This window comes from Tenrec ecaudatus, chromosome 14 (assembly GCF_050624435.1).
Source record: "Tenrec ecaudatus isolate mTenEca1 chromosome 14, mTenEca1.hap1, whole genome shotgun sequence".
NCBI lineage: Eukaryota > Metazoa > Chordata > Mammalia > Afrosoricida > Tenrecidae > Tenrec > Tenrec ecaudatus.
In genome coordinates, this window is record NC_134543.1 from 49,116,109 (window position 1) to 49,132,500 (window position 16,392).

A 16,392-nucleotide genomic window follows, 5' to 3' on the forward strand; every position below is an offset into this window, starting at 1 on the left:
CAGATTAGACGGCGCTGAGGAAGTCTCACGTACCAGGTCCTGTCACTACCGGAGGGAAGAGAAATCAAAACTTCTAATCATTTGCTTCACAAGTGCTTGATTTTTTTCTCTCTTGCACACAGTCCCCTCTTTGTCAGGTCTCTCCTCAGATGTTCAGGAGAGCCTGCTCTCGAGGCAGTGGTCATGAGCCTTCAGTAAACCAAGAAGAACCCTCAGGGGGATCTCCAGGCGATAGCTGCTCCTTCGTGACTTCTCAGATGTACACCAGCATGGGCCCTAATCATTTCTTTCTTGACTTGAATTGTTTGGGTCATTCTTTAAAAGGCATGCTTAAATCTCTGAAAGAGGCTGCCATGCATACAGTGATGGTGGGTGCAGCACGTATGTGAACATTTCTGTGGCAGGGTAGGGAAAGGGCATTTGTTAACTCACCTCTTTCTGACAATTCTCTATGGCACAGGGTGGTCTCTGATGGCTTAGTGAGACTGGTCTTTCTTTGTACATGAGGTTCAGAGAGATTCATTTGCTCATAAGTAGAAACCCAAGCTTGAACCTGGGCTCTCAGAGATCAAACCAAAAAAACCAAACTCACTACCATTGAATCGATTCTGATTCATAAGGACCCTGGAGGACAGGATAGAACTACCGCTAGAGGTTTCTAACCATAACTCTTTTTTCTTTTCATTTAAATATGGAACACTTCACGAATTTGCATGTCATCCTTGCGCAGGGGCCATGCTAATCTTCTCTGTAACGTTCCAATTTTAGTATCTGTGCTGCCGAAGCGAGGACCAGAGACCATAACTCTTTATGGTAGTAGAAACCCACATTTTTCTCCCCAGGAGCAAAAGGTGCATTTGAATGGCTGGCCTTGTGGTTGGGAGCCTAACAGGTACCCCACTGTGTCACCAGGGCTTCTTGGGAGCTCAAAGGCCAGGGTCTTTTCACTACATCCTTCTCTATGATCAGTTAGCAAAGGCTAATTTGTCAGTCAGCGAAGAAGGAATTTGCTGCTCTGTCTTCAGCTGGCTCTTCAGAGAATCCAGGAATACCCACTTCAAATCTTTGTTCTGAGGGGCTTATGCTACAAAGATCCTTTTGTTATACCATGGACATCTTTCTGCCAAGATTACTTTTAATTTATCAAAGTCTCTCTATTATTAAAATGTCCAAACTATTTGGCTTGCTATTTTCTTAGCCAAAAAAAAAAAAAAAGTAAAATAAGGAAGAAGTCTAGGTACTCAGTTGGAATGCAAGCTTTCTTTTTTATTTTTGTCTTTAGGATCCCTGACTTTCAAAAACCAACACCATTTTACCTCAAAGCACTGTTGCTTGTGGCCTGTAGTCTCGGTCCCCAATATACTTGATTGGCATCCCAAACGGATTTTTTTTACTGCTCTTTATAGATGAGCTTTTCTGAGCGCATGAGTTACTGTGACTGCTCTCAATATTTTTGATTTCCATAGTTCACAATCCTTTTCACTCACAACCCAGGTTCTCACCTCCTTCTTACGTGGAAGGATGGAAGCCATCCTCCATGAACTCGCTCGGTTCCTGGACCCTCTGCTCAGATTTCCCCCATACCCTTTGATCTCCGAGGAAAGCAAGGGTGATCCCCTCCTGAATCCTTCCATCTGTGTTCCTGATCCCATCCCTTCCAAGCTCCTTCATGGGAATCTCCTCCCAGACTCCCAAGCTCATATTCAACTTCATGTCCACATAAATGAGTTGTCTTTGAGTTGATTGTAACTCTTGGTCACTGACCCTGCATGTGTCAAAGGAGGACTGAGCTTTATAGAAATCTCAGTGGCTGGTGTTTCAGGAGAACATCACTGGGCCTGTCTTTCAAGGTGCCTTTAAGTGGCCTTGAACCACTAGTCTTTAGAATCAAAGTCAATGAAACTAATTAGTTGTATCATCCAGTGTGTTAGTCTAGGTCAGTCATTCTCAACCTTCTGAATGCTGCGACCCTTTAACACAGTTCCTCATGTTATGGTGATCCGCCCAACCATAAAATTATTTTTGTTGCTACTTCCTAACTGTAATTTTGCTACTGTTATGAATCAGGCGATCCCTGTGAGAGGGTCATTCAATCCCCAAAGGGGTTGTGACCCACAGGTTGAGACTGCCGGTCTAGGTAGACTAGAGAAACAAAATTCATAAACATTCATATCTTATAAGAAAGAGTTTTATATAAAGGGCAACTGTACATTAAGCATCCCAACCCAGTCCAGTCCAAGTCCATAAGTCAAACATTAGCCCATAGGTCCTATATCGATCTACAAAGTCCTCCTCAAACTCACAAAACACAAGCAATGACGCCGAATGTAGGAGTAAAGCCGAATCAGTGAGCGTGTAAGCACTAGCAGGGGTCTCCACAGGGCTTCTCCAGCACCCAGGGCTGCATCGGGGTAGGTCCATGTGGCTTCTTCTCAGGGATGTCTCACAGGAAGGGGGCCTTGCCAGCTGAGGCACAGAACTAGTTAAGGCAGTCGCAACTGGTCCGGCCATCAGAGAGCAAGAGACCAGGAAGGTAAGGCACGCTGAAACATTTATCTCTCTGCCCTTCAATTAATCCCACTTGTGTTCATCAGCCAGGTTGGCACAATAAACCCTAACTATCACATCCAGGGACTCCAATGTCTAAATAACTCCCATTTAAGAAAAAAACAAACATGTCATCCTGATGTAGTCTAACTTCATAAATTACTGCCACATTTCTTAATTAATTTTTATGTCGAACTCTTTGGAAGCGATGCTAAACTCAATCAACATTCTCCCTTTCACTGATTCTTTTGCACACTGTGAGTTTTTTCTCAATTGTCTTGTTCACTGCCATAGCTCTCTTGCTCTCCTCTGGGCATGGGCACCCCCTGAGGGTCCACACCCCTAACCTCAAGCCTTAACTGTTTGGATAGGTTGTCTGTCGCTCTCCCTTCTCCCTGGAGAAGGGTCATCTCTAATATTAGGTCCTTCCCTAAACTTTCCAGGTTCATCTCATCTGGGGAAGAAAAAATTCAGCCCTTCCTTGCAAGACCTACCTCTATTAAGATTCTCCATCTGTGAACGTTTCACTAGGTATATAAGTCGTTTGAATTATAATTGGTGGTGTGCACCCAGGGGAAAGGGTAGGAGCTTCTATTCTCGTAAAGAGCGACAGTCTTGGAAACTCACAGGGGCAGTTCTACCCTGTCCTCTAGGGTCGCTAGGAGTTTGCATCGACTCAATGACAGTGAGTTTGGTTAATTCCTCCTCAGATTGTGAGCTCTACAGGGCAAGAGCCATATTTTACTCACCTTTCCATTCCCCTCATGTGGAGTACGGTTTTGTTCTCATGACAGGTTGCACCGGTTTGAACTGAGAAAATCAAGCAAAGGAAGGGCAAGCGTGATTGGTGAGTATTCATTCAAATACTCAAGTATTTCACAGATCTGATTCTGAGGTAGGGGGTAGGTCAAGGTGGACAGGAAACCTGGCTGTTGAGCAGAACTCAGAGTCTGACCTAGAATTATAAAATCAAAGGGAAAGAACATGCTCAGCATACCTGAAACTGAAAGCACTCAAGAAAAAATTCAAACTTTGATTGAAAATTTCTACAGGGAAAATATTGAATGATGCAGGATGCATCAAGAGAAGACAGAAAGAATACAGAGTCACTGTACCAGAAAGAACTAGTCGACAATCTACCATTTTAGGAGGTAACATATGAGCGAGAACTAACGGTGCTAAAAGAAGAAAGTCAAGCTGTGCTGAATGCATTAGCCAAGGAATGCCCACTGACATGTCCCCGAAAGCTGAAGAAGCACTGGAAACACTCACTCATCTATGCCAGGAAATTAGGAAGACGGCTACTCGGGCAACTAACTAGGAGAGATCTCTCTTATTTGCCACTCCAACAGAATGCTCAGACTATAGAGCGATGTCATGGATGTCACACACAGGTAAAATATTACCTACGATCATTCAACAATGGTTACATTAGCATACGGACAGAGAGCTGCCAGAATTTCAGGACAGATTGAGAAGAGGATGTGGAACAAGGGATATCATTGCTGATGTCAGATGGATCTTGATTGAAAGCAGAGAATGCCAGAAAGATGCTTACTTGTGTCATTGACTGCACAAAGGCACTCGACTGTGTGGCCCATAAGAAGCTGTGGCTAACCGTGAGCAGAATGGGAACCCTTCACTGTGCTTAATTGGAAACTGTAACTGGACTAGAAGGCTGTTGAATGAACAGGACAAGAGATGCTACATGGTTTAAAATCAGGAAAGGTGTGTGTCAGGGTTGTGTCCTTTCACCATCCTTGTTCAGACCATATGCTGAGCAAACCATCAGAGAAGCTGGATTATATGAAGAAGAATATGCTATCAGGATTGGAAGAAGGCTTATTAAGAACCTTCAGTATGCAGATGACACAACTTGGCTTGCTGAAAGTGAGGAGGACTTGAAACACTTGCTGGTGAAGGTCAAGGATTGTAGCCTTCAGTATGAATTACAATGTAATGTAAGAAAGACCAAAATCCTCACAACTGATCAATGATATCATGATAGATGAAGAAAAGGTTGAGGTTGGCAAGGGGTTTGTCTTACTTTTGTCTACAATCAGTGCTCCTGGAAGCAGCAGCCAAGAGAGCAAAAGATGTATTGCATTAGCTAAATCTGCTGCACAAGACCTCTTTAGAAGAGCAAAAACGTTTCTTTGAGGACTAAAGTAAGCCTGACCCAAGCCATGGTATTTTCCATTGCATCATCTGCATGTGAAAGTTGGACATTGAAGAAGGCAGACCATAGAAGAATAGATGCATTTGGATGGTGGTGTTGGAGAAGGATATTGAAAGTACCAAGGTCAGGGAAACAAAAAGTACCACATGGGAGTAGCATACCAGCAGGTGTGACCATGAGGTGTCAATGGAGAAAGGTAGTGAAGTTCAAAAATAATCAGCCAAATTTATGTGAAGGGGCATGGATGTAGTGGAGACCCAAAGCCCGCTGCTAGATAACTGGACAGTCCCTCTCAGAAGGGCCACACAGAAAGGATGATAAATCCAGGGTGCAGTATAGCGCCGATGAAACACATAACTATCCTCTATTCCTTTAATATTTCCTCCCCTTACTATTATGGATTTTATTTGTTTTACCTCATTAATCATGTTAGACTTGCGTATGTTCATTTGTATAATTAAGATAGTTCAATACATGAAAACCAAGATAGCTAACCCTTCAGAAACAGTAACAGGAGTGAGTAATGGTTCCCTGGGGACATGGGAAGAAGGGGTGGGGAGAAGGGGAGTGAGGGGGCATGGGAAGAAGGGGTGGGGAGAAGGGGAGAAAGGGGGAACAAATGGCATTGATGGCTGTATGACCCCGCTTGAGGGGAGTGAACAACAGAATTGTGTGTGAGTGATGTATTGGATGGTATGAGATATGGCAATAAATAAATAAGGGTTCCTGGGGAGTAGGGGGAGGGGGGGATAAAGGAGAGCTGATATCAAGAAGTTTAAGAAGAAAGAAAATGTTTTGAAACTGATTGTGGTCGCAATTGTACATTACTGCTTGATGTGATTGAACTATGGCATGTTATGATAGCTGTAAGAGCTCCCAATAAAATGACAAAAAATAACAAGAAACGTAAAGGAAAGTACCATGGACCACTCAAAAGACAAATAGATCTGTCCTGGAGGAAATCCGGTCAGAATGCTCCTGAGAGGCAAGGATGCTGAGACTTTGCCTTACATGCTTTGGCCTACTGTCAGGAGAGACCACTTTGCCATCGGTTAGTGAAGTGGAGGGAAGGCGAAAAAGTAGCAGATCTTCAATGAGAGGGAATGATGCAGTGGCTGCAGCAATAGGTTCTGGCATAGGAGCAATTGTGAGGATGGTGCAGGACTGAGCAGTGTTTCCATATGTGTGCACAGGGTCGCTATGGGTGGGAGCCAGCTTGATGGTACCTAACAACAACAACAAACCAGCTGCTGTAGAATGACCCCTGACCTCCAGCAACTGCACGAGCTGTGGCGTTGAACTATAATACAGAGGGCTTTCCATGGCTGGTTTTTATGAAGCATCTTGCCAGACTTTGGCTTTTGGGTGCCCCTGGGTGTGCTTGAGCCTCAAATTGGCGACCAAGTGAGTTCGCTACTTGCATCACCAGGGATTCCAGCAGAAGAGGGTGTCTCATCGCCTCTGTCCCATGGTTCTGGGTCTTTAATGCCTTACCACAATCTCCCTGGAAATAAAATCTCCAAGGAAAATAAAAATAATTTTAAGGGGCTTTTGAAGTTTATTATTTTTAAGGCTTTTGTAAGATTTCAAACACAGAATATGTAGACTTTAAGTATTAAGTGAGACCAAGATCTTTAAGTACAACTAGAAAATATGTACCAGAATGCTGCTTAACTTTTTCTGATGAGTCATTGCAAGTCAAACACGGTGAGCAAACGGACTATAAATATTCATTGGGTTAGTTTGTTAAATGACAAGATAAGTGGTGATAAATTGGCAATAGAACATGCATTTACACCTCTTTGCTTTATTTACGTATGCACCAAAAAGAAGAAAACTGCAATACATTATATTCATCTTTAACGTCTTCCCTCTCTCCCCCCATTCTTCTTTGAATGAACATTATGTATGACAATTATGCAAGCTGCTTCCTAAGTGCTCCGGAAAACACAAATCTTACTTGGACAAGACCTGATTCACCCCTGAGACCCTTCCCAGGATGCTCCATTGGACAGTTTGGGAATTATTATGTCTGAAAAAATGGCATATAAAACATTTTCCACAGCAGAAAAGAAATATACACCTTCCTATTAGCAGCACAAGGAAATGCCGGGACAAGAAAACCTACAAAACGCATTTGGGTGACGGTGGGTCTCAGGATCCCCGGGCTCAGGATACCAGCTTTCAATCAAAACGATGCAGACAGACTATGAATAAACTCTCCAGAAAGTGGTCCCTTCTCCACCGGCTGGAGAGTCAGATGGCAGATGAGCAACACTTGCAGCTGGCTCCCGAGAAACAAGGATCCCATCTGCAGACAGATGAAAGAATTGAAGACATTTTTCTTGGGTGCTTTGCTTGAGATGTGTTAGACATAAAACAGTCTATCACATCTTCCTAACAGCAGAGGCTGGGACTTGCTTGCCAACAACTCAATTGGCTTAGAATGTGAACTTGGAGAATTACATCATCCATCGCTGAATTCTGCAGGCTCATTCTGCCCAACCAATGGGAAAATGAGAACATCAAAATTCAAGCACATCCTAACACGAGCAACCCATCCTGTTGTGTTTTTGTACTCATTTGCCGAAAACAGCACAATGAGATAGGCTACAAGAGGCTACATATTTCAACCTGTCATTTTCTCTACCAATGTATACCATGGTCTCATTCAAGTCTACTCTTCACTCTGTGTTCTCCTTCTCCATGCCCCCAGACAGCCGACCCAAACAAACAGCACTCACTGGGATGGGACAACACTGGTGGGAGCCTGGAAGTGGAGAGCAAGAGAGGCAGGGCTCCTTAATTTTCTAGCTTTCTCCTTGCTTGGATCCTGCGCCTACCTGCAGTGGTGGCCCCACACCATGTTCCCACCAGCTTGGATCCATGTGACTCTGCACCTACCAGCCCGTGACCTCCTTGATCCCAATTTCACCTTTCAGCTTCTTTGACCTGCCTCTCTGTGAGTCTGCTGAGGGCTCCAGAAGGCATTAGACCCATAGACTTGAGTTGGATTGGCCTGTGATGTCTTCTTCTACCGAGGAGTGTCACTGGTTTTGTTTCTCTGGACAACCCCAGCTTAACACATACCCTCTCCCTCTAAGTATTGACACCACCAGTAATGCTGAATAGAAGATCCAAAAACTGAGTTTCATGACATAAAATTGTTTAAATGTAGTTCTCTAGTCTTTGTCTCTGTACCTCCCACCAAATGATTAGGTGGGACCATGCAAACAAGGAGTATGGAACACACTAGTACAGGGGATTGGTCAGTTTTGCTTTTTCTCTGGGTATAAGAGAGTCAGCTCAGAAGCAGGAAGAGAGAATTCCTGGGACCATCATGCAAGAAGAGCCACCAGCATGTTGGTGGCTGAAGTGGCAGAAGCAGCAGAGGTCATGCAATGTCAAGACCAGAGGTACCAGAGCAGAAGGGTCATGCTGCTGAAGTCATGAGGCAGTGAGGTAGCATGGCAGGCAGGATTCCTGACCTACCTACATGATGGAAAGTCTGAGGACCAAAGAGAAACTTGACTGCTGGCTGAGCAGAGGTGCTACTGTGGACCAATGACTGTTCCCTTAAAGTTTTCTGATCCTGGCTCGAAATGACCCGCTAAAATCCCTAATTGTTGTCGTTAGGTGCCATTGAATCCGTTCCGATTCATAGTGACCCTGTGTACAGTGGAACAACATCCCACCATCCTCACAATTGTTCTTATTTTTGAGCCCATCTCGTTGAGGACCTTCCTCTTTTTAGCTACCTCTCCACTTCACCAAGGACGATGTCCTTCTGAAGGGACTGGTGTCTGCTGACAATGTGTCCTAAGTAAGTGAGATGACATCCCATCATCCTTGCGGGTAAGGAACTGCCCTAGAAAACCTGTGAGTTCTGTGTAGTAACTGCAATGGATGACTGACTGCGGCAGAGACGTAGAGTGCTCTGGGGGGAAAGGCTGATGTCAGGCCAGCCTAAAAAAAGGCTGGAGGGTGGAGGCATGTCTGATCTCGGTCTTGCGGCAATCGGTCCCAAGTCAGAGTGGAGGCTGTAGGAGGTCAGAGGTGGCCTCCACATGCATTCATAATAAAGAGTGCCGTGGTTATCTGATGGTGTTGACCTTGAGCCTTGGAGGAACGAGGAAATAGCAAGAATCCCACAGACCTTTATCACAGTGGATAAAGAGTGGGCCATCTACGGCAAAGTCTTCTATCTTATCATTTGGTCAAGGCTAAGTGAGGGTTTTCATTCTCTTGTTGCAGATACTCCAATTATCAAGAAAGGGAAATATTTATACCCAGAAGGACACTTTAGACCTATATTGCCCTACCAAATGTATGGCTGGCAGAGGCAATTTTGAAAAACATTTTCTTTCTATTGTTTATCTTTGGATTTGTGTTTTAGCTTTTCTTCTGCTGTGTTTGGGTGATAACCAGATCCAAATAGGTAACTAGTTCTCTTCATTTAATTTCTCATGAGACATTTAATCTTCTTTAAGCAGGTCAACCGGTTCTAGAAACCAAGGAAGGAATAGGTCCATGGAGATTAAATCCTTGTCCTTGAAGTCAACCTTGACTTTCCTCATGCCTCAATTCATCTTTCAGTTGAGGGTAAGCTAACAAGAGTTAAGGCCTCTGCTAGTTCATAGACTGGATGGAGACGCTGCCTGCTCATTCCCGGTGACGACAAAGATACATCATTACGTCACACAGCACACAGAGACAGCAAAAGCTGTTGCCTCAATGATGACTCCTTAATATTAAAACATCTCTGACTATAAACAAAACAGGAGGAAATGTATTCATCTGGACATGAGATATAATACCGATTTTATTTTTTAAAGAAATGTGTTTCCCAGGACGTGCCAGCACCTCTCAGACAACTGTTTGATGGGTTTATGGTTTTAACTGTCAAGGCTCTGCCTAGATGATTTATTATGATTACTTTTAACATTGAAACAAGACTTACACTATTTACAAGCGAGAAGAAGGTTCGCATCACTGGACTCACTGCCCAGCGAGCCAAGTTTTGTGGATATGATCCATCTGCCCTTCCCATTCATGATGCATATGAAAGAGCCCCTGAGTGGCACGACCTGAGCTTGACTAGTCCCTGGAAGGTTGACGGTTTGAACCCACTAGCAGTGCCATGGAAGAAAGGCCTAGCACTCTGCTTCCATAAAGGTTACAGCCAAGAAAATGCAATGTGCCCAGTCCTTCTCCATAACACACACAGTTGCCACGAGTAAGGACAACAGGGGTTTATTTGTGTATGTGTTTTGATATACATCTGGAATTTGTTCATTTCTTCCTTCCTTTATATAAAAAAACATTTATAATGAACCGTTAACTGCAATGTCATGTAAGGAGCCTGGTGGTGAAGTGTTTAATACCATGTCAATAGTTCAAGGGAGCTTTAAAAGTTCATGGGAAAACGGAATAGAAAGAAAATGGACCTTTTCCATGGACTTTTTGAAGCCTCCTTATATTATTAAGGTTTGCATCACAACTGTTGGAGTGCATTTCGTGAAGTTCTAATTCCTGAACTAAAGGGCAGTCGTGAGGGGAGATACACAGTTATGTTGGCCACTGAAAGAGGAGTAAGGGTTTACCAGTCAGATAAGTGGTGGAGAAGGAGTTCTAGGTAGAAACAGAACCTGGGAAGACCCAGAGGTAAGAGAACAGGTGGGGTAATCTGGGGACAGAAATGGGTTCAGATGATTAAGGGCCCTGTGCTCATCCTCAGGCACCCAGACTTTATCATAAAGGTAATCGGGTGCCTCTAAAGGGCTTGAGTCAGGGAAAGGCATGATCACATTTCCGTTGTCTTATGCTGTTTGAAGTTGGGATGGATGGATGGGAAGAGGCTTGTAAATCAGGTAAGGACCCACTACAAGAGTCCAGCTATGGGACAGTGTGGCCTCGGGTTTGAGCAGGCCACTGAAGTGGGAAAGAAAGGGGTGCATAGGATGGCTATCTTGGAGGCACAAACAAATAGGACTTGCTGTCGATGCTCAGCTAGGAGTGGGAGTGGGAAGCGAAAGGATTCAGAGATGACTGAATTTTCTAACTAATGGAGCAGAGGGGCATGCTGGTGGGCAGAGAACGCGAACACCGTTCTGCACCCTCAGTCTGGGATTGCTGGGGGCCATCCAGATGGAGGTATTGAGTAGACAAGCGAAACATGAGTCTGGAGCTCAGGAGCCAAGGCAGGGTTGAAGATGGAGAGTTTAGAGATCATTAATTCATGAGCGTGGCTGCCATGGGATGGAAGAGCCCGCACCGAGGGAGACACAGCGGAGGAGGAGGAAAGCAGAAAGGCAAAGGCCAAGCCCAATGGGAACGGACTGATTTCAACTGTGAAGTCGTCTTCATTCTTTCTCCTTTCCCTGACCAGAACTTCCTTCACCCTTTGTTCAGCCCTCCCAGCTCTGCTCCACATGGTTTTGATGAAATGAATCTTTCTGGTGACCTGGTTAAATGATGTCTCCTGCTCCAAGTTTCCCCTATTTGGTGCTTTGGTCAATGACAGGACAGTGGTGTGCTGGAGTCTGTTCCTAACAGCACATAGGTGTCATCCCATTGGTAGCTCAAACTCAGCCAGGAAGTATTTACACCTACCGAGAGGCACGCCACTGCTGTTGTTGTTGTTGTTTTGTTAGGCGCCATTGAGCTGGTTCTGACCCATAGTGACTTATGCACAACAAAACAAAACACAGTCTGGTCCTGTGCCACCTAGCAATTGTCCCGATGCTTCAGCCTATTGATGGAGCCAAGGTGTTCATCCATTTGGTTGAGAGTCTTCCTTTTCCTCATGCCCCTCCACCAAACATGATGTCCTTCTTCAGGGACTGGTCTTTCCTGACAACATGACCAAAGCAGGTGAGACGAAGTCGTACTATCCTTGCCTCTAAGGAACAGTCCACACTTCTTCCAAGACAGACTGGTCTGTTTGTCCTTTCAGTAGACCATAGCACTCTCAGGATTCTTTTCCAGCATCACAACCCAAATGCATTGATTCTTCTTCATAGCACTGGAGGCGGGTATAAAACCCACACCAGAACCAGTGAGCATCTTCCCAGACACTTGTGACGTAGACCTCAGTGAAAGAGGCGCCTTTCTCATTTTAGATTTCAACTGTGACGCTTGGAAAAGGTACCTGCTATAGAGAAAACTCTCTGTGAAGAAAACCAACCATGAATTAAAGAGAGATGAGACATAGAGGAGAGCTAGAACTCTAAGCACAACATTTGTTGTTGTTTGTTTAAAAAAATTTTAACCATAAAAATTTTTTATTGTAGCAAACATATAAGATATTACATATGTGTTAGTCCATGTAGACTAGAGAAACAAATCTAAGGAGGCTCGTATGTGTATAAGAGTTTTATATAAACGAGCAATTGTATATTGAGAAAACATGCCCAGTCCAGTTTAAGTTTATAAGTCGAATATTAGCCTATATGTCCAATACCAATTTATAAAGTCCTTTTCAGACTCACACAACACATGCAATGATGCCGAAGGCAGGACTATCAGAGGCCAGTGGGTGGAAAGTCTAGTGGATCCAGTGACGGTGGAAGCATCTCAGTGCTGGCGTGGGTCTCCACGTGGCTCCTCCACTCCAGGGCTCTGGCTCCGTTAGCATAGCTCCATGCGGCTTGTCAGCAGGAATGTCTAGCAGAGAGAGTGTGTGTCCTGCAGCCAGGGAGGAAGACAGAAGTTCCCAGAATCCTTAGGAGAAGGTTATGCCCACACAGAGGCTTCATTCGCTATGACTTGATTGACAGGCTAGACTCCACCCCTTCCTCAAATTGACAGTAGATTATGTTACTCCCACAGCATATAAAATATGTGATCGGTTAAATTAGATGCCTAAATAAATGACTTTGCATGTCTCCATTTTGACTTGTGCATGAATTACTTTCTGGCTTTAAAAACAACAACAAAACCACATGCGACCTATGTTTGCATTTGTAAACACAAATGCAGCTGTCTTCCTTTGCCTCTTTGCCTCCCTTTCTTCTCCTCTGCCCCTGTCTTCAGGTCTTTCTCTCTGCCTTTCCATCACTCAACAGGAAAGCCAGGACTTCGGGTGGCATTATTTTGCCTGCAGTGGGAAAAACATTGGATACGAGTATAAAATGATGTGAAAGAGACAGTGGAGAGCAAAAGACAGGGGATACCAGAGAAGGAGAGAATGCTGACAGCACAGTCTTAGGGGAGATGTTGGAACATGGATTCAAGCAGGCCGATGGTGGCCTGACCACTGGAATCGAGGCGATGCCTCTTTCTGACACAGGAAGGAGGATTGGGGTCAACTCTTGAATGCTGGAAACCACCTTGGTATTCATAAGGGACAGCTGAAAACTAGCTCCCGTGCATCTATCCCCGCCCAAGCTCTGGGCCTTCCCTGGACGAGGCTATCCTTCCCTGGCCTTTAGGTGGGTTGCCTGGAACCTCCTCTCCGTTGCTCTCCTGGTCTGGCATCTCTAGGCACAATCCCTCCTTGTGCCTGCTCTGGTTCCTGCAACCTGGACCTCCAGGCTTTCTCCCTAGCGGTCGCTTTGCTTTACGGGGCCTTAGCCTGTGGCCCAGTACCCCTCTGGGCATCCTCTGGAGTGTCCAACACCCTGGCATGTTTCACACTCTTCCTTTCTCTTGCCCTAGATTTATCTCTAAGGCAACCAGCTCCTGTGGTGGGGGAGGGGAGGGAATGGCCGAAGGGAAGAAAAGTAGATAAATGTGAAGGTGGAGGTACAGGAAATTGTAGAAGCTCACTTCTGCGACCTTACCTGCTAAACCTGTGCCCTTAGCCAAAGATACCATGTCTGGAGAGATTCCTGGGTTCTCCCAAGCCTGCCTGCTCAAGAGCCAAACCTTAGCTCCCTTTCCTAGCCTCCTTCCTATTTCCAATAGAGCATGTGTTGAAATATTTAGGGGGATGTCATAAACAAAACATTCTACAAATGAAAAAAAAGCAAAGCAAAACTGTCTAGGTTCCTGTCTTGCCTCTAAGCTTGCCTTTGAAATACTAATTAGAAATAGATGCTTGTGTTGGAGAGAGAGAGTGAGAAAGAGTCTTCACTAAAGAGAGCTGGCTCTGGTGGGAAAGTCCCTTTTTACCTCCCCTTTATGAAGTTGAAATGAAATACCTGTGTATCTCTAAAGCAATTAGCAAAAAGTGTCTCCTGTCTTTAGAAGGATGGAAGGCATTGAATTAGAAGTCTCTCATGGAAGCAGGCAAGAGCAAAAAGGCTCTGGACTTCCAGAACTAGGGGTTGGTTTCTCTAAAATAGTCAGGAGAGAAAGCTCCATCAAACAAGCCTTAGCAATGGACGGCTCTGGATTTGACCGGGCAGGCTGCAGCGTATTTACCATGCTAACTGGGTTGACACCAACGCTTTTCATCTCCTCCAAATGGAAGGCAAAGGTTGCTCTAGCCCTTCCTTTGATGAATGGCCTGGCACCACCACATCTGTCTTAGAACTGGCAGCAATTCTCAAGCTAGTGATAACGAGGGCCTTCCTAACAAAGAAGCTGCCAGGAGCTAGCTGAAGGCCACTGCTTCTGCTTCCCTACTGCACGTAGTTTGCAGCCCAAGAATCCGGCTGGCCAGAGGACTTGGGCACAAAGTCACAGGATGCCCATGCTGTCATGCTTCAAAGATACCAACCCCCAAATGATGAGCCTACAAACTCACAGACGAACAACACTAAAAAATCAGCCTGAAAATATATGCTGCCACTGCAACTAACTAAAGCAAAGGGCTCAAGTTTGCTTCCTTATTGGGGAGAATCCCAGCCTCTAGTGCTGACGTGGCGCAACGGAGCCTCTAGACCAGGAGGGAATGCCGGGAGAGCTGCTTCTGAAGTAAACCAGGGGACCACAAGGTCCGGCGCGCGCTTCCACAGCGTGGGGCTGTAAGTCCCGCCCATCGGCGGATCAGTGCGCGGATAGATTAAAACAGCCTAGCGCTATTTATAAATTTATGTGGTGGGTGGCGAATACTAACCCGTTTTTAAGAAGAAATATTGGGCAAGAGAGATTTTGAGACTGAGATGCGTTCTGAGGTTGAAGAAACGCATGGCAGGCATTTGGTCCCTGGAGGCGGAAAACCCACCTGAGGAAGTCGGAAGCCTGCTCTATTATTTTGGTCCATTAAACACAACGGACCATTCACTCAATAGCCTCCTTGCCTCTGCAAACCTGGAATTTATTTCAAATAGGAACTGGAGTTCTCACTCACTGGCAGGAGCACATGTGTCGGTGAGGCCAGCCACACGTATCCTTCCCAGAAAGTGTTTCACAGCGAGTCAGTAGCCATACCAACGAAGGAACCGTGCGTCCTCTCCACCAAGCTCCTTTAAGAGGCGGGGGTGGTGGGGTGGAAGGGCACATGTGCTGATAAAGGCCATGAGAGAGACTGCCGTTTAGCTACGCAGTGCTTCCTCATAGTGGCTGCTTCTCTCCTACGACTGACATTTGGTTTAACTTCAAGAAATGAGAGGTACATGTTTTCTTCCCATTCATCCATTCGTTTATGTTAAAAATCAGACATTTATTAAGCATAGTCTATGTGCTATGTCTACCACTTGTCTGTCCCTTTGTCGCACGGCGGTGGCTTGTGTGTTGCTGGGAAGCCATGCCACTGGTATGTCAAATGCCAGCAGGCTCACCCAAAGGGAACACCTTTCAGCAGACGAAGAACAGACTACACATGAGGAAGGAACTGGCTGCCCGCCTCAGGGGAGTAAGTCACCGAAAGGCTCATGGCTGGCGTCCGCACATTGCTTGATGCGGAAATCCTACTGAATAGCAGCAGAACATTGGCAGACACAGTGTCGGAAGAACCCCTCCACATGCGACTGCGGGAGAGCTGCCTCCTCAAAGAGGAGTCCACCGTAATGGCGCAAATGGAGGAAAACCCCAAACAGGAAAGCCGTCGGGACCTTCATTTGCTGATGGGGCACGATTCAGAACAAGAAGAAACAGTTTCAAATAGGAATTAATAATGGGAATTTGCAACGTACAAAGTCTGAATCCAGGAAAATGGGAAGTTGTTAAGAAGATCTATATTTTAGGCATCAGTAAGCTGAAGTGAACTGGAATTCGCCGTTTTGCATCAGAGAAGCATATGGTTTACCGTACCTGGAAGGATACGTTCAAGAGGAATTGCGTAGCACTCACCATCAAAAAGGACATTTCAAGTACTATCTTGAAAGACACTGATGTCTATGATAAGATAACATCTAGCCACATTCAAGGAAATCCAGCCAATACCACTATTATTCAAAATGATGCAGAAATTGAAGAATTTTACCCACATCTTAGGTCTGAAATTGATCAAACATGCATTGACAATTGTTAGTGATTGGAACAGAAAAAGGGAAAGAACAGTAGTTGGAAAAGATGGGTCTTGGTGATAGAAACGAAGCTGAAAAGTGCCTGATCCAATTTGGGAGACTAATGTTCTGTTCATAGCAAATACCTTATATCAACAACACAAATGAAGGACTTGCCCAGTTGGAATTACAAGGGGTACCCCCCCCCCAAAAAAACTGGAATTTTTTTCAAAGCTATGTATTTAATTTATTTTTACAAAACAACTTTATCACCTTCAAAGTATTCTCCATGACACTTAATACATTTGTCAAATTTGCAATTCCATTCTTGGA

General features: G+C 44.9%; 1 non-coding gene across 1 annotated transcript; it reads right to left on the bottom strand.

Annotated features, from left to right (window-relative positions):
- Window positions 1–685: 685 nt before the first annotated feature.
- LOC142427002 (U6 spliceosomal RNA) lies at window positions 686–792 on the bottom strand. The gene has a single exon (XR_012779849.1). It is a non-coding gene; the product is annotated as a U6 spliceosomal RNA (small nuclear RNA).
- Window positions 793–16,392: the final 15,600 nt, after the last annotated feature.